Source organism: Heteronotia binoei, chromosome 5 (assembly GCF_032191835.1).
Source record: "Heteronotia binoei isolate CCM8104 ecotype False Entrance Well chromosome 5, APGP_CSIRO_Hbin_v1, whole genome shotgun sequence".
NCBI classification, from domain to species: Eukaryota; Metazoa; Chordata; class Lepidosauria; order Squamata; family Gekkonidae; genus Heteronotia; species Heteronotia binoei.
Genome location: NC_083227.1, coordinates 41,820,531 through 41,843,697, shown reverse-complemented (window position 1 = coordinate 41,843,697; position 23,167 = coordinate 41,820,531). Strand labels below are relative to the sequence as shown.

Here is a 23,167-nt window from a genome sequence, read left to right as displayed (position 1 = left end):
CCACTGAAGTCCTTCCCCTTCCCAAACCCTGCCCTCCTCAGGCAGCACTCCCCAAATCTCTAGGTATTTCCCAACCCGGATCTGGCACCCCTCATCGCAATAAGTCTGAGCACCATGGAGTCAGGAAGGCGCACATTTCCAAACTTCATCACCATCACTGGCGCCATTTTCTTTCAACAACTCCTTGCACCCATCACCCTCACCCACGCTGGGGGGCTTTTTGCCTTTTTGCAGTAGTGCTCCAGCAGAAGACAATAGCAGTACAGATGTGGCAGCAGGGCTATAGTGTTGTGTTACAGCGACGTTTTAAAAAAGGTGAACAGCCAGCTGGTGGCAGGGATGGAGGCAGGATTGGCCCTAGACTGTCTGGCACCCTAGGCAGGGCTAACTTCTGGCAACCCCCCTACATCACCAAGTCACATGGGGGCACCCAATTCAGTGCCCCCAGAAGGCTGGTGCCCTAGGCAATCACCTAGTTTGCCTATTGGCAGGGTCAGCCCTGGATGGCGGATGGCAGCCACAAGGGGATACAGAGGAAAACACAGAGAATATTGTTTCCCTCCGGTGTGGGCACTCTGTTGCCGCTGCAAATACAGAGGCATTCAACGAGTGTGCAATAGAGAACTATTGCTGTGTGGAGGCAGCCTTTGTTAGTCTTGAAGGTACTACAAGAGCCTCCTGCTTGTTTTTGCAGCCACAGACTTGACAGGGCTGCCTCTCTGGGTGGAATCCTCTCTCTGAATGACACATCCTGTCCACCAAAGATCTGATTTACATGCAGCTCCCAAGCTCTAGAGCCACATGGCGCAGAGTGTTAAAGCTGCAGTACTGCAGTCCTAAGCTCTGCTCATGGCCTGAGTTCGATCCCCAGTGGAAGCTGGGTTTTCAGGTAGCGGGTTCAAGGTTGATTCAGCCTTCCATCATATGAACATATGAAGCTGCCTTATACTGAATCAGACCCTCGGTCCATCAAAGTCAGTATTGTCTACTCAGACTGGCAGTGGCTCTCCAGGGTCTCAAGCTGAGGTTTTTCACGCCTACTTGCCTGGAACCTTTTCAGTTGGAGATGCCGGGGATTGAACCTGGGACCTTCTGCTTACCAAGCAGATGCTCTGCCACTGAGCCACCGTCCCTCCCCAAAGGTCGTCATCCTTCCGAGGTCGGTAAAATGAGTACCCAGCTTGCTGAGGGGAAAGTGTAGAAGACTGGGGAAGGCAATGGCAAACCACCCCGTAAAAAGTCTGCTATGAAAACGTTGTGAAAGCAACGTCACCCCAGAGTCGGAAACTACTGGTGCTTGCACAGGGGACCTTTCCTTTCTCAAGCTCTGCTCTTGCTTCATCCTGCCTGTCCTCGCTTTGCACTTTGGCCCTGAGAAGCCCCTTCCTGGTTCTTTGACTCCCATTAGGCTTTCTATCTACTTGTTACTTTCTCTGCCTCTTCTGGAGGTTTCTTTTTCTTGTTTTGTGCTTCTGACCTGTCATTAAATCTGAATCCTCAGACTCCTTTGCCTGCCCTTTCTGTGGAAAAGATCTGACTCTGCAAGGATTCAGCCTGTTTTTCACTCAGCGTATGTAGCGCATAAATGAGCCAACTTGGCACAATGGTTAAGAGCAGTAGACTGTAATCTGGAGAACTAGATTTGATCCCCCACTCCTCCACATGGAGCCTGCTGGGTGACCTTGGGTCAGTCACAAGTTCTTTCAGAGCTGCTCTCTCAGCCCCACGTACCTCGCAGGATGTTGTAGGGAGAGGAAGGGAAGGAGATTATAAACCGCTTTGAGACTCCAAGTGAAGGGTGGAGTACAAATCCAATCTCCTCCTCCTTCAGTTTGGTGTAGTGGTAAAGTGTGCAGACTCTTATCTGGGAGAACTGGGTTTGATTCCCCACTCCTCCACTTGCAGCTGCTGGTATGGCCTTGGGTCAGCCATAGGTCTTGTAGGAGTTGTCCTTGAAAGGGCAGCTGCTGTGAGAGCTCTCTCAGCCCCACCCACCTCATAGGGTGTCTGTTGTGGGGAAAGAAGATAATGGAGATTGTTAGCCTCTTTGAGACTGATTCAGAGAGAATGATGGGATATAAATCTATGGTGGTGGTGGTGGGGTCTTCTCCTCCTCCTCCTTCCATCTCTGCTTGAGCAGGGAATGTGCTGACATTCAGAGTTCGGTGGCGTTGAGCAAAATCAACTGATTAAGTGATTCCTTGTAAGGTAGTTTTAGCCCTGACCTGGATAGTCCAGGCTAGCCCATTCTCATCAGATCTCAACTGTTAAGCAGCAGCAGGGTCAACCATCGTTAGTATTTGGATGAGAGACCACCAAGAAATATCAGGGTCTATGCAGAGGCAGGCAATGACAAGCCACCTCTGAACATCTCTTGCCTTGAAAACCCTAGAGGGACAACATATGTTGGATGTGATTTGATAGCATTTTCTAACACCACCAAGGTAGCATTATAGATCTATGGCATTCATTACTGCAGGATATGAAGGGAGCCAGTGGCTTAGAGAAGGTTTCTCATTGGCCATAACAGCAAACAGAACTCTCATCTTTAGAGGCACTATATCTTTGAACATGAGATTCTGGGGAGGAACAGAAGACTGCTTTTTGACTTCATACCTTGTTTGTGGGCTTTTCATTTGGCTAAGAAACAGGGTGGCAAACTTTGGTTCTGATCCAGCAGAGCTATTTGGTTCTGTAGGAAGTCCTTGGACCATAGGGGGTAGAGGGATCGCTCTGGTTCCTAACGTCAAACAGCATTTGGTCAATAGAAGGGATGCGTGTCTCTCAGAATCTGAAAAAAACATAAAACAAAAAAAGGTTCCACACTATGATAAAGAAACAGCCCAGTTGTTTTGTGGATGCTGGAATTCTGAACATATGGGGTGGGGGGCACTGACCCACTATTAATTTTTTGTCATTAAAACCAGATATGCTTCTGTTCTAAAAACAAAATCTTGTTCTTCAAATGGAGTGTGCACAAATTTTAGTAGCATTTTAAATTAAATTCTGCCTTTGGATGAATTTCTGCTCTAGGTGAGGCAGTCTACCCTCTGGCCTCAAGTAGGAATGCCAACCTCCAGGTAGGGCCTGGGGATCAAGAATTACAACTCCTCTCCAGATGACAGAGATCAGTTCCCCTGGAGAAAATGGCTGCTTTGAAGGGTGGGCGCTATGGCATTGTACCCCCCTGAGGTCCCTGTTCTCCCCAGGCTCCACCCTCAAGTCCTAAGAGCTTCCCAACCTGGATCTGGCCACCAGTGTTCCCTCTAAGTTGAGTTAGTGTGAGCTAGCTCACAGAGTTTTAGCCTCTGGCTCACACATTTTGTCTTAGCTCACAAAAAATGGCCCCAGAGCAAACTAATTTATGCAGTAGCTCACAACTTTAATGCTAGTAGCTCACAAAGTAGAATTTCTGCTCACAAGACTTAGAGGGAACATTGCGGGCAACCCTACTTCCCACATTCCCTACCAATGGCCAGGGAGAGCTGGCAACCCTAGCCCCATGGCACTCTGAGAACAGCTTTTGCCTTTCCTTCTCCCCCCCCCTCCTCACAGGACACAAAGGAGCAGCCAGAGCAGCCAAAAGCCACTGTCCAGCCCTCCCAGGTGCTCATCTGTGTGTTTTGTAGAAGGATTAACATTCTGCTGCTTTGTTCCCTGGGTATGTTTTAACCTCTCTCTTGTCAGCCCAAGAGGATTAAAAGAGTGACAAAAGGGGTGACATTTTTACCTTTCTTCCAGAGAACACTTTAAAGGGCAGGGAGATGATCGTAATCTGCCCTTAATGATTATGGAAATGATTCAGGTTAATTCATTTCGGAGAAAAGATTAATACAGGGATTAAAAAATCTCTCCAGTAAACATGCATGAAGAGTCTGGGGGCAATTTGCCTTTTCACCCTCATTAACGCTGCTCAGCAAAAAGGTGACTCAAAGCATATTATTAGGAAAGTACTAATCTATGGTAAATGATCTTGAGAACAGGCCTAAGTCTGGGTGACAGCATCATTGAGTTGTGGGGCAAGCAGGACCAAGGAGAGAACAGGTCCCCCCTGGATACCAGCAGAGGGTGGGGGGTAGGGTTCCCAGATCCAGTTGGGGAAACTTCTAGAGATTTGGGGATGAAGCCTAGAGAGGACAGGGACCTCAGGGGGGTACACTGTCATAGAGTCCACCCTCCAAAGCATCAATTTTCTCCAGGTGAATTGATCTCTGCAGTGGAGATGAGCTGCAATTCTTGCGGAATCCCCAGATCTCACCTGGAGGCTGGCATCTCTAAATCAAACAGTATCCTTTTTGAATCAGGATAGTTCCCCGCTTAAATTTTCCACCCCTGCTGGTGATCAGGAGTGATCTGATCACTGTTGTATGGATCTTATTCCCGACCCCGTTATTTACACATGCTCTCAACCAGTGGATGATTATATGAAAGTATAATGCATTGAATGGAAGAGTTGACTGGTGGGAAAGGCTGTCAGATGTCTTCCTTGGAGATCTTGAAGATATGAAGCTGCCTGATGCTGACTCAGACCCCTTGTTCCATCAAGATCAGTACTGTCTGCTCAGAATGGACACAGTTCTCCAGGGTCTCAGGCAGAGGTCTTTCTCATCACCGGCTATCTGACCCTTTCAACTGGACATGCTGGGGATTGAACTGGATGTGATGATGGACACATGCCAATTCATCTCTGACAGCTCCACCATTGACCGAGGGGGGGGGCAGCTACTACTGCCTCAGGCATCAAAATACCTTGAGCTGCCACTCAAAAGGCTTGAGTATCAGGTGTTCTTCTGATCTAGACATTTTAGGCTAGCCTGATCTCATCAGATCTAGGAAGCTAAGTAGGGTCAGCCCCAGACTACTATTTGGATGGGAGACCTCCAAGGAATACCAGGGTCGTGACATGGAAGCAGGCAATGGCAAGCCACCCCTGAACATTTCTTGCCTTGAAACCCCCACCAAGGTTCACCATATGTTGGCAGTGACTTGACAGTGATTTTTTTTTTTTAAATTAGGAGCTCTTAACCCCTCCCCAGTATTTCAGTCCACCCCCTTCCCCCAATCTTATTCTCTGCCTCCAACACTCAGCTCTCTCACTCTCATTCCCCTTCAGGGACCCTGCCATGAACCAACTGGCTCCTGGATTAGCATTATGGGATGTGTTGAATGCCAGCAAGAGCGCACTTAGTCAATCGATAAAGCCTCATCAAGCTTATTAGCGCGCAATTTCAGTCCGCCTTCAATAATGCATACCCAACAAAGTGCCCAGAAGTCTAAAGCTATCCTAAATAACATAAGTTATGTGTGCCTTTCTGGAAGCGTTGTCTTTTTAAACAATGGGAAATCTTAAATCTTTTGCTGAAGCCTAAGTAGCAAAAGTACAATACGGTTAGATTTGATTTCTTTAATATCTCCCGGTTTCTGAAATCCTTTTCAGAACTGTGGTCCTGTAGCAGTAGGTTGGCAACCTTCAGTTAGGTCTGGAGGTCTCCCAGTACCACACCTCAGCTCCTAACTGTAGAGATCAGTTTCCCTGGAGACAATGGCAAGTTTGGAGGGCATGTTCTGTGGCATTGCCCCCCACTGAAGTCCCTTCCCGCCTGAAACCCTGCCCTTCCCAGGCTCTGCCCCAGAATTCCCAACCCACAGTTGCCAACCCACATGTGCCCCAGAGAGTACTGAGATCGGGAACTCGAAATCTCCTAGTTATCCCCGGGCCAAAAGAAGCCCACTTAAAATCCACCAGGGACCGGGCCTTTTCTGTGGCGGCCCCCTCCTGGTGGAACCAGTTGCCGGAGGAGGTGAGGGCCCTGCGGGACCTTGCCCAGTTCCGCAGGGCCTGTAAGATAGCCCTCTTCCGGCTGGCCTATGACTAGCTGGTACAAGAAATCCAGGTGTAGTTATATTAGAGGTTGCTGTCCCTAATGTTTTAAATGGTTTAAATGTCTTATAATGTTAAATATTTTATAATTTAAATGTATCAACTAATTTTAACTGTTTTATGTTTAAATGTTATTATGTGGAATTCTATGCTGTGAGCCGCCCTGAGCCACTTGTTGGGAAGGGCGGGATATAAATTAATAAATAATAATAATAATAATAACCCTATATAGCAGTTGTGAGTTCAGGTATGTTTGATGAGTGGTGGGCTCTGCTCAGCCATGAAACTCACTAGGTAACCTTAGGCCAGGTTCTCTCTCTCTCTCTCTCTCTCAGGTTATCCTTGCTCACAGGACTGTAAAGATGAGTTTAGGGATGCCAGCCTCCAGGTGGGACCTAGGGATCACCTGGAATTACAGCTCATCTCCAGAAGAAGACTGCAGATTTACCCCACCCTTCTCTCTGAATCAGAGTCTCAGAGCGGCTTACAATCTCCTTTATCTCTTTCCCCCACAACAGACACCCTGTGAGGTGGGTGGGGCTGAGAGAGCTCTCCCAGAAACTGCCCTTTCAAGAACAACTCTGTGAGAGCTATGGCTAACTCAAGGCCATTCCAGCAGCTGCAAGTGGAGGAGTGGGGAATCAAACCCGGTTCTCCCAGATAAGAGTCCACACACTTAACCACTACACCAAACTGGCTCTCACTTCAGAGGTCAGTTTCCCTGGAGAAAATGGATGCTTTGGAGGGTGGACTTTCTGGCATTGTACTCCACTCAGGTCCCTGTCCCCTCCTGGGTCCATCCTCAAATCTCCAGGAGTTTCCCAGCTTGGATTTGACAACCCTACTTCCCTATTCCCTGCTGGTGACCTGGGGGGACCTGGCAACCCTAGAGGAAAGCTAAGCCTGCCACCAACTTGATGAGAGGCCATGGCTCAGTGGCAAAACATCTGCTTGACATGTAGAGGCTTCAAGGTCCCGTTCTCAGCATCTCCAATGAAAAGGATCGGGCAGAAGGTGATGTGCAAGACTTCTGCCCAAGTCCCTTTTAGGGTTGTCAGCTCTGGGCTGGAAAATATCTGGAGATTTTAGGGGTGGAGACTGAGGAAGGGAGGGGTACAATTCCATAAAGTCTGCCTTCCAAAGCAGCCATTTTCTCCAGGGGAAGTGATCTGTGTTGCTGGGAAATCAGCAGTAACACCTGGAGATATCCTGCCATCATGTGGAGCCTTTTGAACGGCTGCAAGTCGGAGTAGACAATACTGACCTCAATAGATCACAGGCCTGCCTCAGTAGAAGGCCGCTTCAAGGGTTTAGATAGCCGAGGGCCAGGTGTGGTTTGAAACGAGCAAATGAAAAAGAGACAGATAAGCAACAAATTCTTTTTCAGCCTATCCTTGAATGTGTTTGCAATCCCTCCTGCTTTTTTTGTCAGCGGGGAATTTGGGGTATGTGCCTGTGTACCCTTCCGTTCAAGTCATTAACTGAAACATAGGACAGCCCCATTCCCTGCAGAATGGCACTCTTGTCAAAGACAGATTGTTTTATTACAACTCTTCCAATCTATGTCTTCCCCCCTCCCCCCCCCCAGCCCGCTTGGATACCCAGGATTCACTGCTTCCCGTCTATCTTTCCCTTTGAGATGCACTGCGGGACTAGGTCAAAAGTCCAGCTGTGTTTCCCTTTTCTTCAAAACCTGCTTTAGGGAGGAAAGTAGGTTAGTCTGACATGAATGACTTGTGCCTAATAAAGCCATGATGGCTGCTTGTAATTTCTCCATTTTCTTTAAGTGCTAATACATTACAGTTGCAGCCCAGCTCCATTATAAACAATGGGAGCTTTGCCATCGACTCCAATGGAAAGGGGATTGCCCCCTAATTGTCTTTTCATTTCCACTAATGTATTCCAAGGTACAGAAGTCAGAGCTGTAATTTCTGAGATTTTCTGCTGCTCCCCGCCCCCTCCCTTTTAGGTAACGATACTGGAGGGAGTGGGGGACCACATGCATTATATTTGTTTTTTGCAAGGCTTCTGGGAACATGCCAGCTCTCCAAATAATAAATCCTTCCATCTACTTCCTGTATGCTTCCCTTTTGGCCTCCAGATCATTAAAGCAGATCCCTGCGCAGCCACAACCATGTTCTGAGACTGGCGCCATTATTCTTTCGCCCCGAAATGCTTTATGACCGAGCTGCAGCTGCAGGTTGCCAACTTGAAGTTTAATCCAATTAATGTAACCAGCCCAGAGACCTCATTTCGTCTCCAAAACAACTTGGTGACCAAGCAACGAGCCTGAATATGAAAAACAGAAAAGTCTTTTTAAAGAAACTTGTTGCTCTGAGCACCTCTGTGCTCTGAAAAGCCACAAAGGACCGTGCAGGGCACATGCCCCACTTCCCAGGAGTAGCGCTTGATCTGGATGGGTTTCCTCTGAAGGAAAGAGATACTTATTAGTCTTTGGGTATTTGGGTAGTATTGTGTCCCCCTTTGGCTGTGGGTTCCCACAGTATTCACTCAGGCACCCATTCTCAGGGTTATTCAGCAGAGGCAAGCTGGCTTAAAACATCATCCATTTATTTGTAAGGAGACAACTCCAACGACCAGCAACTTCATCTAATATACAAAACTGGAAAATGAAACAAGAACTAAACAAGAACACCCAATAGAACTAAACTAAATCACACAAATATTAGGGAAGGAACAGACTGTTTCATTACATGTATATATGTCATGGAACAGTCTGCTCTTCCCCTAGTATGTGTGTACACACACACACACGTGCACATACAGGGGGAATGAGGTGGAGTGGAATTCTGGAACCTCTTTGTGGAACCAAAACTCTCAAAAGCTGTTTAAAAGTTTATGAGGGGCACTTGTGTGTTTCTCCTTCATTTCCCTCTTCAGAGTTCTGGCACCTCTTTTTCCAGAAAAAAAGCCCTGTACATATATACAATAAATATGCCAAAGGGTAGAGTTTGCCTTATTTAGAAATGTGCAAGTAGAATGTGGGTGGAGACATAGAAGCTCTCCAACAGAGGGAGAGATCTGCTACCCCACATCAGATCCTCAGAGGGAGAGATTCTGCACAAGCAAGCTGCTCCAGCCAGGCCTGGTGCTAGGTTCGTGGGCACCCCAGACCAGCACCTGTCCCGCCGCCACATGCCTACCCACAGGGAGGGCAGGTGTGGTGGCATGGCAAGGGAGGGCTGGGCAGGCTCTGGGCGAGCTGCACCTGCGCAGCTTGTCAGTAGCCTCTGCTCAGCCTTCCCGGGCAGACCCGAGAAGGCTAAGCGGGGGCTGCAGGTGAGCTGCGCCAATGCCCTGCCCAGCTGCTTTCGTTTTCAAGGTGAAAGCAGCCAGGCAGGGCACATTCTCCTCTGAGCCTGGCTTCCATTGCAAGGGAAGCTGGTCTTGGAGGACAGCACACACCAACAAACCATCTTGCCACTCTTAGCTTCCCAGGTCTGTGACCCGGGAAGCTGAGAGTGGCAGGGAAGGGGGAAGGGGCTCCCAGTGGCATCCCCATAGGTGAGGTGACACGCTCCAGCCAACTCATAGCAGTCTTTTTCTGTCTGCTGCTCTCTGGCTCTTCCTCCACAGTCGTTTTGCTTCACTTTAGCTTCCTTACTGCAGTGCACTGTTTCCTCGCAAGCAGCCACATGACGTCATCTCTTTTGGTCCTCCTTCCCTGTCACCCCCCCCTCACTTTGCTGTAATGCTTCTGAGATCTGCCATGTTGTGTTAAATGTCATTAAGTCACTTCTGACTTGTGGTGACCCTATGAATTAATGTCCCCCCAAAACATCCTAGCCTTAACATCTTGCAAACTTGCCTCCCTTGATCTATCCTCTTTTCCTGCTGCCTTCCAACTTTTCTGAGCATTGTTGTCTTATGCAGAGTCTTGTCTTCTCATAATGCATCCAAACTTAATACGATGGCTTTACTTGAGTCATTTTAGCTTTTAGAGAGATGTGAGGCTCATCTAGCTGGCACAATCTTTTGGGAAGAGTCAGAGTAAAAATGCCTTTGCATGGTGTTTGGGTGGGAAAATACACATTTTTGCAGTGCCTGCCCACATCAGCACTGTTTTCTTTGTGTCGATCCCCTGTGGCCCCACACATGTCCCATTTCTCAAAAGAACTGTATTGGGCTTTTAAAAAAATCCGCACAGTAATTGATCTCTTGCAGTAACATTTTAATTCTATATTGATTCTGAGATACAAAAATGGACTTGTGTCCTTTTAATGAATATTAAAAGAAAGGAAGCCAACATATGTGGTGCTGGGAGTTTCACGTGGGAACATGATTTTGATCAGAACCACAGAACTGCAGAAGGGGAGCCATTTTTTAAACGATGCCTTTTTTCTGATCCAGAATTGCTATATAGAGGTGCCATTTACCCCATTCAGGTCTTGACTGCAACCTGTATATTTCAGTGAACAGGACAACAGCCCAAATGAATGAGAGAAGTAGTAGTAGTAGTATTGTATTTATATCCCGCCTTCCACTCCAAATCTCAGAGTTTCAGAGCGGCTCACAATCTCCTTTATCTTTCTCCCCCACAACAGACACCCTGTGAGGTGGTTGGGGCTGAGAGAGTTCTCACAGCAGCTGCCCTTTCAAGGACAATCTCTGCCAGAGTTATGGCTGACCCAAGGCCATTCCAGCAGTTGCAAGTGGGGGAGTGGGGCATCAAACCCGGTTCTCCCAGATAAGAGTCCACACACTTAACCACTACACCACACTGGCTCTCAGAAGGATTTTTACACTGGGAAAGCAGCCCCATGAGCATTTGCTTGCAAGGGAAGCAAGCAAACAGACATTAGGTTAGCAAAATTATCTTCAATGGAATCAACTCTCTGTTGAGATCTCTGTGTGGAAAGTGCTGTCAAAAGTGCCATAGAGTCGCAGCTGGCATACAGTGACCCTGAAGGTTTTTGGGAGCCAGTTTGGTGTAGTGGTTAAGAGCAGCGGATTCTAATCTGGAGAGCCGGATTTGATCCCCCTGATATTATTTGGCCATCCCCCATCCAACCAGGGCTGTCCCTGCTTGGTTGCTGAGATCCAACGAGATCAGTCTAGCCTGGGCCATCCAGGCCAGGGCCCTGTGGTGTATTGGCATTTTAAGCAGCAGAAACTGAAATATTTAGGTGCTTGGGCTTTGTCCTGCCCTGGGTGAGACATCTGAACCCACGAAGCTGCCTTAGACTCAGAGCCAAACTAGACATTATGTATGACGTGAGTGGAACACAGGTGCCTGACCTGAGTTGCTGTCGCATGGAAGAACTGGGAGCTTACCATGAAAGTCCTCCGTTACTCTGTTCAGCTGTAGAAAAGAAAGGAGGAGCTTCCTAACTACAGTTTTCAACAGCAGAAACAGCTGCATGGAGCCTGTTTTCCCCTTTCTCTACAGCAGGGGTGACCAAACTTGCTTAATGTAAGAGCGATGTAGAATAAACGTCAGATGTTTGAGACTTGCAAGTTATGACCATCAGATGTCTGAGAGCAGGCAGGCAGGCAGGCAGGCAGGCAGGCAGGAAGGAAGGAAGGAAGGAAGGAAGGAAGGAAGGAGATGGTAGAGGAAGGGAGAGGTGGAAAGAAAGCAACTTTAAATACATTCTCCAAGCTGCTGGCTAGCTTGGATAGAAGGGATTTAAAAAGAGAAATGCCTTCTCCAAGCTGGCTGATGGGGAGGTGGGGGCTTCGAGAGTCACACAATATGTGTGAAAGAGCCACATATGCTTCTGAGCCATCCCTGCTCTACAGCCTCCCCTCCCTGCAGCCATTTCCACTGGTGAAAGTGGTGCAGAAGAGAAGCAGAGCTCCAGAGTTGAAAGGAGTGCTTTCATGGCATGCTCCCCAGCTCTTCCATGTGACAGCAAGTCAGGTCAGGCACCCATTTGGGAGGCTCTAGCCATTTGGGAGGGAAAATTCTATGGTACAATATGGCTAGTACCAAATGGCTAGAGGGTCTGGGAAAACCATAGAGTTCCCGGAAATGCCTAGAGCAGCCACGCGTGACATCGCTGGCATAATAACATCACTTCTGGGTGATGTTATTGCACTGGTGATGTAAGGGGAGGTTCCCCCTGCCGGCCCAATGTGGGCTGGCAGGTTGGGAACCTCCCAGGTGGGGGAATCCCCGCCTGGACCGGGGGCTTGGCAGCCCTAAGGCCCATCAATGGTTGCTCATTATAGTGACAAAAGGGAACCTCCGGAGGCAGTGAATCTTAGAATACCATAGAGTTGCCCAAACTTATGGGTCTGGAGATCTTCCACTATTGATCTCCAGCCAACAGAGATCAGTTCCCCAGAAGAAAATGGCTGCTTTGGAGAGAGGAATGTATGGCACGATACCCTGCTGAGATCCCTCCCTTCCCCAAATCCTGCCCTTCCCTTCCCAGGCTCCACCCTTCAAATCTCCAGGTATTTCCCAACCCAAAGCTAGTAACCCTATGGGAGAATTTGGCCTTGACTTCTGTGGTTGGTTTCGTTGGCCCTTTAGGCAGCTGCTTGGCTGCTGTGTGACATAGGACGTTGGACGAGGTGAACCATTGGTCTGATCTTGCAAGGCTCTTGTGTTCTTACAATAGGGCCTTCTCTGTGGTGGCAGCCCCAAGGATTCGACCCTGCTTCCCACACAAAGGCTGGTGAACCTGCCATCTTTTAGAAAACAGGTGAATAGGAACACAGGTGTCTCCTATTCACCTATCAATTACTGTGTTCATTCCATGCGGTTGATATCTTTTAGGAGACAGGCAAATAAGTTCTTTTAAAAGCAGGTTCTCCACTTTTTCAGATATTCCCCCTTCTGTGAGATGTGCTCCATCTACACACCCTTTTACCTTGTTGTCAACGATGCTATTTTTAAAACAATCTTTGCTCCTGTGTTTTCTCTGACTCATCTTTTAGCTGCTCGCTGCTTTTGTAGTTCTGTTTTTTTTTAAAAAAAAATCCCTGTCATGTTATGCAATTGATGTCTATTTTATTGTCTTAATTGAATTATCATAAGCTTCTCAAGCATCCTATGTTGAGAGATCTCAAGCACTGCAAAAATAAAAAATGGCATTGCCACATGAGATTATTGCCTCCCATAGAGCAGGGGTGTTGTAAAATCAGGTTAGGTATGTTTACACAGCAGAAAATCTCACTGAGTTCACTAAGGCTTAGGGTTGCCAGCTCTGCTTTAGGAAACACCTGGAGATTTTAGAGGTGGAGCCTGAATAGGCTCTACAATCCACCTTTCAAAACAGCAAGTTTGGTCTACTTAGAATTACTCTGCAGGGGTGGAGGGAACAGAAGCCAGAGTTTTGGTGCAGCCAAGCTGATGATGGCAGGATGGATTTCCACAAACTAACCCCATCCACTCAGGGCCGGACCACCCATTAGGCAAATTAGGTGATTCACTAGGGCACCAGCGGTCCAGAGGTGCAGACAGCAGGGCGCCTCTCAGAGGTGTAGGCAGCAGGGCTTTTGGGTTTGCAAGAGCAGGGAAAAGATCTTTCCCCCACCCATGCCACTCAGAGTCCCCAAGAGATGCAGGGGGAAGATCCAGTTTGATGTAGTGGTTAAGTATGCTCTTATCTGGGTAGAACCAGGTTTGATTCCCCACTCCTCCACTTGCACCTGCTGGAATGGCCTGGGGTCAGCCGTAGTTCACACAGAATTGTCCATGAAAGGGCTGTGAGAGCCCTCTCTGCCCCACCTACCTCACATGGTGTCTGTTGTGAGGGGATAGGAGATTGTAAGCCGCTCTGAGTCTCTGATCAGAGAAAAGGGCAGGGTATAAATCTGCAGTCTTCTTCTTCTTCCCTGCATCTGCACCCCTGGAGTCCATTGTATCTTATGGGCCCATAGGCTAGAATGGAGAAATTGGGCTGCCACTGCAGTGCAATTCCAGAGAAGGGGTTCAAAGTTTAAACCCCCTTCTGTAGCATTGCACCACAGTGGTGGCCTGATCTCTTCATTCTATCCTATGGGCCCACAGGACACAATGGACTCCATGGAGTCCATTCTATCCTTTGGGCCCACAGGGTAGAATGGAGAGATTGGGCTGCAGCGACCTCAGAGAAAGGGGAGGGTACAAGTAGTTAGCCTTGCCTAGGGTGCCAAACAGTCTAGGTCTGGCCTTGCATCCACTTTCGTGGCTGCAAAAGGCACAATGTTTGGTTAAAATGTAAATGACAAGACTTTCATTTAACATTGTCAGATTTGGGTTGGGAGCTACCTGGAGGCTTGGGGGGTGGAGGGAGCGTGGAATTTGGGGAGGGGAGAAACCTCTGCAAGGTATAATGCCAAACAGTCCATCCTCCAAAGCAGCCATTTTCTCCAGGGGAACTGATCTGGGTCATCTCAAAATCAGTTATAATGGCGGGAAATCTTCAGGTGCCACCTGGCGGTTGGCAACCCTACTTTCTTCCCCTAGTGGAAACATGCACACAAAAATCTGGGCTGCCCCAGGAGCAGTTAGAGCCCAAGGAAATTAGGGTTGCCAGGACCATCTGGGTTCATTGTTTGGAGGTTGGGTTGCCAGCTCCAGGTTTGGGAACTCCTGGAGATTTGGGGGATAGAGCCTAGGGAGGGCACAGATCTCAGTGGGGTATGACATAGAGTCCACCCTCCAAAACAGCCACTTTCTCCAGGGGAACTGATGTCTGTTGGCTGGCAATCAGCTGTGATAGCTGGAGATCTCCAGGTCCCACGTGGAATTTGGCAATCTTGTCCCTTAACTGTCTCTGTGTGCTATCAAATACCCTTTGGGTTAGCTGGGTTTGTGTACCTAACAAAGTACCTGCTCTCAGGGGTGGAATTCTAGCAGGAGCTCCTTTGCATATTAGGCCACCCCCACCCCGATGTAGCCAATCCTCCAAGAGCTTACAAGGCTCTTTTTTGTAAGCTCTTGGAGGATTGGTTACATTGGGGTGTGTGGCCTAATATGCAAAGGAACTCCTGCTAGAATTCCACCCCTGCCTGTTGTATGATGCAGATGACCGATGCCCTTCCTTTGCTTTCACCAATCCAGAACCACCACATAGATGCTTTCCTAGCCTTTTTTTGGGAGCTGACCTGACCTCTGCTTCCTCTCTGTCATATTTTTATTTTCCTGTCCTCCCCCCTTCCTGTAAGGAGCTCTGTTGACAAGCAATCAGCACTCGCAGCAAGCCTGAGGTTAGGCTGAGAGGGAAAGGTTAGGCTAGTCCTTTGGGGATAGACAGGCGATACATGTTTTGAAAATAATTGTAGCCTATGATTATTCAGTGAGTGTCATCATGTCAAGGGAAATGTAAATGTCCAGGGGAATGTAAGTTAGGGAAATTGGGGTCAGTCAGAAATTTTTCTCCAGGCCAGATTGGCCAAGGATTCTGGAGGTTTTTTGCCATCGTCTGAGCATGGAGCAGGGGCAACTGGGTGTGTGTCCGGGGAGAGGTATTTGTGAATTTCCTGCATTGTGTGTGTGTGTGTGTGGGGGGGTGACTAGATGACCTTGGAGGTCCCTTCCAACTATGATTCTGTGTATGGTTGCCAATCCTGGGCTGGAAAATTCCTAGAGATTTGGGGGTGGATCCTGGGGAGGCAGGGTTTGGGGAGGGACTGTAGCAGGGTATAACGCTACAGAGTTCACCCTCCAAAGCAGGCATTTAATAATAATAATAATAATAATAATATTTTATTTATATCCGCTTTCCTCGCCGCAGCAGGCTCCAGGAGAACTGAACTCTGTAGTCTGGAGATGAGCTGTAATTCCAGGAGATCTTCAGGTTCCAGCTGTAGTATTGTTGTCTTTGGGTTGGCAAATTCCTGGAGATTTGTAGGTGGAGCCTAGGGAAAGGAATATTCTGTGTTGGAAACTCAGTGGGGATGCTATTCCATGAAAATTGCCCTTCCAACCTGCTATTTTCTCCAGGGCAACTGATCTCTGTAGCCTGGAGCTGAGCTACAGTTTGATCCCTGCAGAAGCTGGTTCAGGTAGCCGGCACAAGTTTGACTCAGCCTTCCATCCTTCTGAGGTCAGTAAAATGAGGACCCAGCTTGCTGCGGGTAAAGTGTAGATGACTGGGGAAGGCACTGGCAAACCACCCTGTTAAAAGTCTGCCAAGAAAATGTTGCGATGTGATGTCATGTCACTCCATGGGTTGGTAATGTCTTGGTGCTTGCACAGGGGGACTACCTTTTTGTTGTTGTTCAGTCGCACAGTCGAGTCCGACTCTTTGGGACACCATGGACAAAGTCACGCCAGGCCCTCCTGTCTTCCACCATCCTCTGAAGTCTGCTCAAATTCATGTTTGTTACATCAGTAACTCTGTCCAGCCATCTCATCTTTTGCCGTCCCCTTCTTCTTTTGCCTTCTGTCTTTCCCAGCATCAGGAACTTCTCCAGTGAGTGCTCCCTTCTCATTTGGTGGCCAAAGTATATGAGCTTCAGCTTCAGCATCTGACTTTCCAGGGAACAGTCTGGGTTGAATGAATGAACTTTTTATTATGGTCATAGACCAATATAAAAACTATAACACATCATTTAAAAACCCTCCTAAACTACATAAAATACAATAAAATACATAAAACTTTTCCGCACCTATACAGGTCGGGGATAACTAAAATATAATTTAACCAATTTTAAAATCCAGAATCAGTTCAAATTAATATAAAATCCTTTAAATCAGAATATATAAAATCGTTTATAACCTAAAATTCAAACAGATCATACAAAACCTACAATTTCTTGTTTCTTAGAATGGAACTTCACAAGGTAATGGCAGAATTTAGCTATCTGTCTAGAGATAGATGGACTTGCATCCACCAAAAGTTTCTCCAAACACGCCCTGTCCGCATCTGCTATTGGTTTGACTACAAACAGGGAAACAAACCTGTCCCTATATGCTTGGTGGAATGGGCATCGAAAAAACATATGAGTCATCGACTACACCTCTCCCGTAGCACAAGAACAGCGTCGATCTTCGTACGGAACTTTTCTATATTTCCCTTCTAACACTTTTGAGGGCAAGGCTGCGCATCGAGACAATGTAAAGTCTCTTCTGTGAGCTGATACCTCCAAATAAGAAAAGTACTTGGCCATCCTCATAACATATTTGGTCTCAGTAGACACCAAAAAAGAAGGGGCCTGTTCTAGATCCCTTTGTCTCTCTATATCACAGATTCTTTGTTTGATAATACTTTTTGCTTTGGCATTACTCTGCGTCAAGAGGTTTTCAAGTGAGAATCCTATACTTTCCAAATTGCTTTCAACCAATTGCAGCCACCTTGGCCTATAGGGGTCTTGAATTATTAGAGGAAAGAGGCCTTTTTTGTTTATATAGATTCTTAGCCATTGGTATGCCGAAGATAACATAATTCTGGCCTCAATTCTCATTTGCCCAGTTTCTAGTCGCAAAAGGGCATTTGGCACACCTGGCGGGAGCTGCAAGATGTTATGGAGAAATTTAGATTGCACTTTTTCAAGAGCCTGTAATTTTTTAGCCGAAATGCCCAGGTTAATACCATAGAGCAGTTGTGTTAAAACTTTATATTGGAACAGTTTCAGTGCTGCTGGAACACAAAAGCCCCCCTTAGAACGAAAAAATCTCAGGATAGCATACATTGTTTTCTCAGCTTTCTCCACCCTCATATTACAATGTTCAGTATAGGCGCCTGTATCCTGAATTACCATTCCCAAATAAGTAAATTTTGTTACTTGTTCTATTTTCTCCCCTTTCATAGTCCAATACCTCTTCTTGGCTTTTTTACCAAATGCCATCACTTTTGTTTTTTCAAAATTTATTACCAAACGTTCGTTTTCACAATACTTAAAAAAGCTGTCTAATGCCCTCCGCAACCCAATAGGTGTTCTAGATAACAGTACCACGTCATCTGCATATAGCAGTACTGAAAGGTGGCGAAGAGCCAGCTTTGGGGGGTGTAATTTAATATCAGTCATATGTTCCACCATATCACTGATGTAATAATTAAATAAGATGGGGGCCAAAAGACAACCCTGTCTTATGCCCTTCTTAATTTTTATTGGTTCTGTGAGTAATCCTTGCATATTGCATCTCACCCTAAGAAATGATTCTTCATGGAGGCCACGAATAAGAAATAGGAGCCTTTTATCAATATTGGAAGCCACAATCGTTGCCTTGTGATGGAATCAAATGCTGCCTTTAAATCTATAAAAGCTGCATATAGAGCGGTTATACCTCTCCTCTTTTACCCTCAACAAGAGGTTCTTTAGATCCTCCTCACTTTCTGCCATTAGAGTGGTGTCATCTGCATATCTGAGATTGGTGATGTTTTCCCTGGCAATCTTAATTCCAGTTTGTGCTTCATCCAGGCCAGCATTCCGCATGATGTACTCTGCATATAAATTAAATAGGGTGACAATATACATCCTTGTCGAACTCCTTTTCCTATTCTAAACCAATCAGTTGTTTCATATCCCATTCTGACAGTTGCTTCTTGACCCTTGTACAGGTTTCTCAGGAGACATGTGAGGTGGTCTGGTACTCCCATCTCTTTAAGGACTTGCCACAGTTTGTTGTGATCCACACCATCAAAGGCTTTAGCGTAGTCAATAAAACAAAAATAGACGTTTTTCTAATACTCCCATGCTTTCTCCATAATCCAGCGAATGTTGGCAATTTGATCTCTAGTTCCTCGACCTCCCTGAAACCCGGCTTGAACTTCTGGTAGTTCCCAATCTATATACTGCTGAAGCCTAGCTTGTAGGATCTTTAACATGACCTTGCTGGCATGTGAAATGAGTGCAATGGTGCAATAATTTGAACATTCCTTGGCATTACCCTTCTTTGGGATTGGAATATAAACGGATCTTTTCCAATCCTGTGGCCACTGTTGTGTTTTCCAGATTTGTTGACATAATGTATGCATCACTTTAACAGCATCATCTTTTAGGACTTTGAATAGCTCAATTGGGATAACATCATCTTCGCTCTCTTTGTTGTTAGTAATGCTTTCTAAGGCCCATTTGACTTCACTCTCCAGAATGTCTGGCTCAAGGTCAGCGATTTCGCTGTCATGGTTGTCAAGGATATTGAGATCCTTCTTCTACAATTCTTCTGTGTATTCTTGCCATCTCTTCCTGATCTCTTCTGCTTCTGTTAGGTTCCTACCTTTTTTTCCTTTATCATGGCCATCTTTGCACAAAACGTTCCCTTGATTTCTCAAATTTTCTTGAAGAGATCTCTTGTCCTTCCCATTCTATTATTTTTCTCTATTGCTTTGCATTGTTCCTTCAGGAAGGCCTCCTTATCTCTCCTTGCTGTTCTCTGAAAATCTGCATTCAGTTGGGTGAATTTTTCCTTTTCACCTTTGCTTTTCACTTTCCTTCTTTCCTCAGCTATTTGTAAAGCCTCATCAGACAGCCACTTTGCTTTCTTGCATTTCTTTTTCTTTGGGATGGTGCTGATTGCTGCCTTTTGTACAATGTCATGAACTTCCGTCCATAGTTCTTCAGGCACTTTGTCTATCAACTCTAGTCCCTTAAATCTATTCTTCACCTCCACTGTATATTCATAAGGGATGTGATCAAGGTTAAACCTGAATGGCCTAATGGCTTCCCCAGTTTTCTTCTGTTTAAGCCTGAATTTTGCAATGAGTAGTTCATGATCTGAGCTGCAGTCAGCTCCAGGTCTTGTTTTTGCTGAGTGTAAGGAGCTTCTCCATCTTTGACTGCAGAGTATATAATCAATCTGATTTCTGTGTTGCCCATCAGAAGAACAAGAAGATATTGGATTTATATCCAGCCCTCCACTCCGAAGAGTCTCGGAGCGGCTCACAATCTCCTTTACCTTCCTCCCCCACAACAGACACCCTGTGAGGTGGGTGGGGCTGGAGAGGGCTCTCACAGCAACTGCCCTTTCAAGGACAACCTCTGCCAGGGCTATGGCTGACCCAAGACCATGCCAGTAGGTGTAAGTGGAGGAGTGGGGAATCGAACCCGGTTCTCTGCTCAGGTGATGTCCCTGTGTAGAGTCACCTTTTAGGTTGTTGGAAGAGGGTGTTTTCTATGACCAGCTTGTTCCCTTTGCCCAGTGTCATTTTGTTCTCCAAGGCCAAACTTGTCAGTTGTTCCAGTTACCTTTTGATTTCCCACTTTGGCATTCCAATCCCTTTAATGAGGACGACCTCTGTTTTTGGTGTTTTCTAGAAGGTGTTGTAGATCTTCATAGAACTGGTCCACTTCAGCCTCTTCTGCATCAGTGGTTGGGGCATAGACTTAGATTACTGTGATATTGAATGGTTTGCCTTGGATACGAACCGAGATCATTCTGTCATTTTTGAGATTGTATCCCATTACTGCCGTTCTCACTCTTTTGTTAACTATAAAGGCCACACCATTTCTTCTACGGGACTCTTGCCCACAATAATAGATGTAGTGATCCTCTGAGTTAAATTCACCCATTCCCGTCCATTTTAGTTCATTGATTCCCAAGATGTCGATGTTCAGTCTTGCCATCTCTTGTTTGACTACATCCAGCTTGCCTTGATTCATAGATCTTACATTCCATGTTCCAATGAAGTATTGTTCTTTGCAGCATCAGACTGTTCTTTCATGATCAGACACAACCACAGCCAAGCGTCCTTTCAGCTTTGGCCCCGCTGCTTCACTCTTTCTGCAGTTACTTGGACTTGCCCTCCGCTCTTCCCCAGTAGCATATTGGGCGTCTTCTGACCTGAGGGGCTCATCTTCCAGTGCCATATCTTTTAGCCGTTTGTTACTATCCATGGGGTTTTCTTGGCAAAGATACTGGAGTGGTTTGCCATTTCCTTCTCGAGTGGATCACATTTTGTCTGGGTTCTCAACTGTGGCCTGTCCATCTTGGGTGGCCCTGCATGGCATAGCCCACAGCCTCACTGAACCGTGCAAGCCCTCTCGCCACGTCAAGGCAGCAATCCATGAGAGCTACCTTTACCTTAACCCTAAGGGATTTGAACCTGGGTCTTGCCCAGTACTCCCTGGATATTCTAACCAGTACATGACACATTGGTCTCTCACTCTATGTCCTGCTATTTTACCTAGCCCCTTGGTTAGATACTTTGGTCTGACCAGGGCCAGCTCGCCCACTAGGCAAACTAGGCACTTGCCTAGGGCACTGGGAGGGAAGGGGCGTCAAGTTGGGCTCCCCGCCCACTGATGACAAATGCCTAGTTTGCCTGCCTGCCTCTCTCCCCTCCACTGCCACAGCACCTTTCCTTCCCTTCCCTCCCTTTCTGCCCCCCCCATCGCCACTATGGCACCTTCCCTTCCTTTCTGCCCACCCCCTGATCACCGCTGCCACTGCACCTTTCCTTCCCTCCATTTCTGCCCTCCCGCCAGATCACCACCACTGCACCTTTCCTTCCCTCCCTTTCTGCCTGCTGCCCGCCCCCCCAATCGCTAAGGCTCAGCCCTATTGACTTTGACATGGCCAGCATCTTATTCCTGTGCCTGCCACCGACTTGCGAGTAGGCAGCAGATGCAGGGCTACTCGCAAGTGGGTGGCAGGTGCAGGGCTACTCATGAGTAGGCAGCAGGCCTCCTGACTCGGGGGTGGAGCTGTGCTGCCTAGGGTTCCAGAAGGGCTAGAGCCAGCCCTGGGTCTGACCAGCTTCCTGAGGAAGATCCAAGGTATGATAGAGCTATGCACATGTGATTCAGGCATGCCTGTGTGATGTGCAGTCACTGTGCTGAATCAAACTGTCCAAATATGACTCCACTCACTTCATCTCCTCCCCCTTCATACCCAACAGCATCAACAACTGAAAACACTGTCAGTTATCTAATTAGGAGGATCAAAATTCCAGGTTTTGCTAGAAAATGTCAGCATGTAAACTTTGCTTGAGGATTGTTCAGATTGTGATTTATCCAGCCATTCATTTGCTTCAAAGACAGACACTGTTGACATGGGCATGACTGAGAGACCTGTTCAGAGTTCAGTCTGTTCAGTGCTGCAGATTTCTGCTTCTATTGAGTAGATTCCAAGGCCGAGTTCACACATATAGGTGGATTGCTTGGCTTCTATACCCTTGATTGCTGAAGCTTATAACTACAAGATATAGTTTCCCCATGGGTCCTGCCTGGGTTTCTACAATCAAATGAACAAAAGAACATGACAGAAGCCCTGTTAAATCAAGCCAATGACTAGGGTTGCCAGGTCTTACCTTGCTTTCAGCAGAGGCCTCCTGGGTTTTTTCTGGGATGTTCCTTTGTGTGCACTTTGTGTGCATCACCTGAAAGTTACATCATCACACCAGGCACGTCGTGGGCGAACACTCTAGCATTTGGGCCAAAATGCTAGAGCATCCATGTATGATGTGCCCGGCATGATGATGTCACTTCTGGGCGATATCACAGTGGCAGTGATGACAGTGCAGGAAGGAGCTGTTTGGGGGTGGGGCTTCCCCCACCGGCCAGCTGGTGGGTGGCAGCTTGGAACCCCTGAAATTGGGAGGACACCCGCCCAGACCAGGGGACAGGGAACCCTACCAATGGCCCATCCAGTTCGACACTCTGTGTCACACAGTGGCCAGCAACCACGTGCCATCAGGATGTCCACCAGTGGGGTCAGACTCCAGAAGTCCTCCCATCATGGCCCCACAAGCACCAAGGAGCATCACTGCTCCAGGTAGAGTGTTCCATCTATACCTTATGGAACTTCATATGAGACATGTACTAACCCAAATCACATCAGGACCATGGCATGTAGAAAGAGAGGGGTTCATCCTTTCCTCTCTGTCATTTTCCTGACCTGAGGCTTTTCCAGAGGGATTTTTTCATTGGTTCTGGCCCCATATTTCTGTGGTTTATCCTCTGATCTCCACATGCATTTCTGTGCCCTTAGTTTTCACTTCATCCTCCCCCCATCCCAGTTTTCCCATTTCTTTTGACACCACATTTACCCTGATCTTTTTTTCTGGAAGCAAATTTTGAGTGGCCTTTTTCCTCGTACATTACATTTCTGTTGATTTTCGTTGTCCCACCTGCTCCCCATCACCTCCAATCACCTGTTTTGACGGACTGTCAGTAATTGCCAAAACTCACCCCCCCCCCCCGCAAATATAAGTGGTTTCATTGTGCGTGTGTGTGTGTGTGCGCATGTCTGTCTGTCTGTCTGTCTGTCTGTCTGTCTGTCTATCTATCTATCTATCTATCTATCTATCTATCTATCTATCTATCTATCTATCTATCTTTTAAAAACAGGACCATGATATTGATATATTGATTTACGGTAGGTTTTCTGAATTGTCAGCTTTCATTTTTTAAAAAGGAAGTCTCTATCCCTTGCCTTTGCACAGC

At 47.0% G+C, this 23,167-nt stretch overlaps 1 protein-coding gene across 1 annotated transcript in view; it reads left to right on the top strand.

The window, feature by feature from the left end:
* The window catches only part of LOC132571993 (gamma-aminobutyric acid type B receptor subunit 1-like), a 188,857-nt gene that overhangs the window by 51,689 nt on the left and 114,001 nt on the right, over positions 1 to 23,167 (top strand). The window lies entirely within an intron of this gene.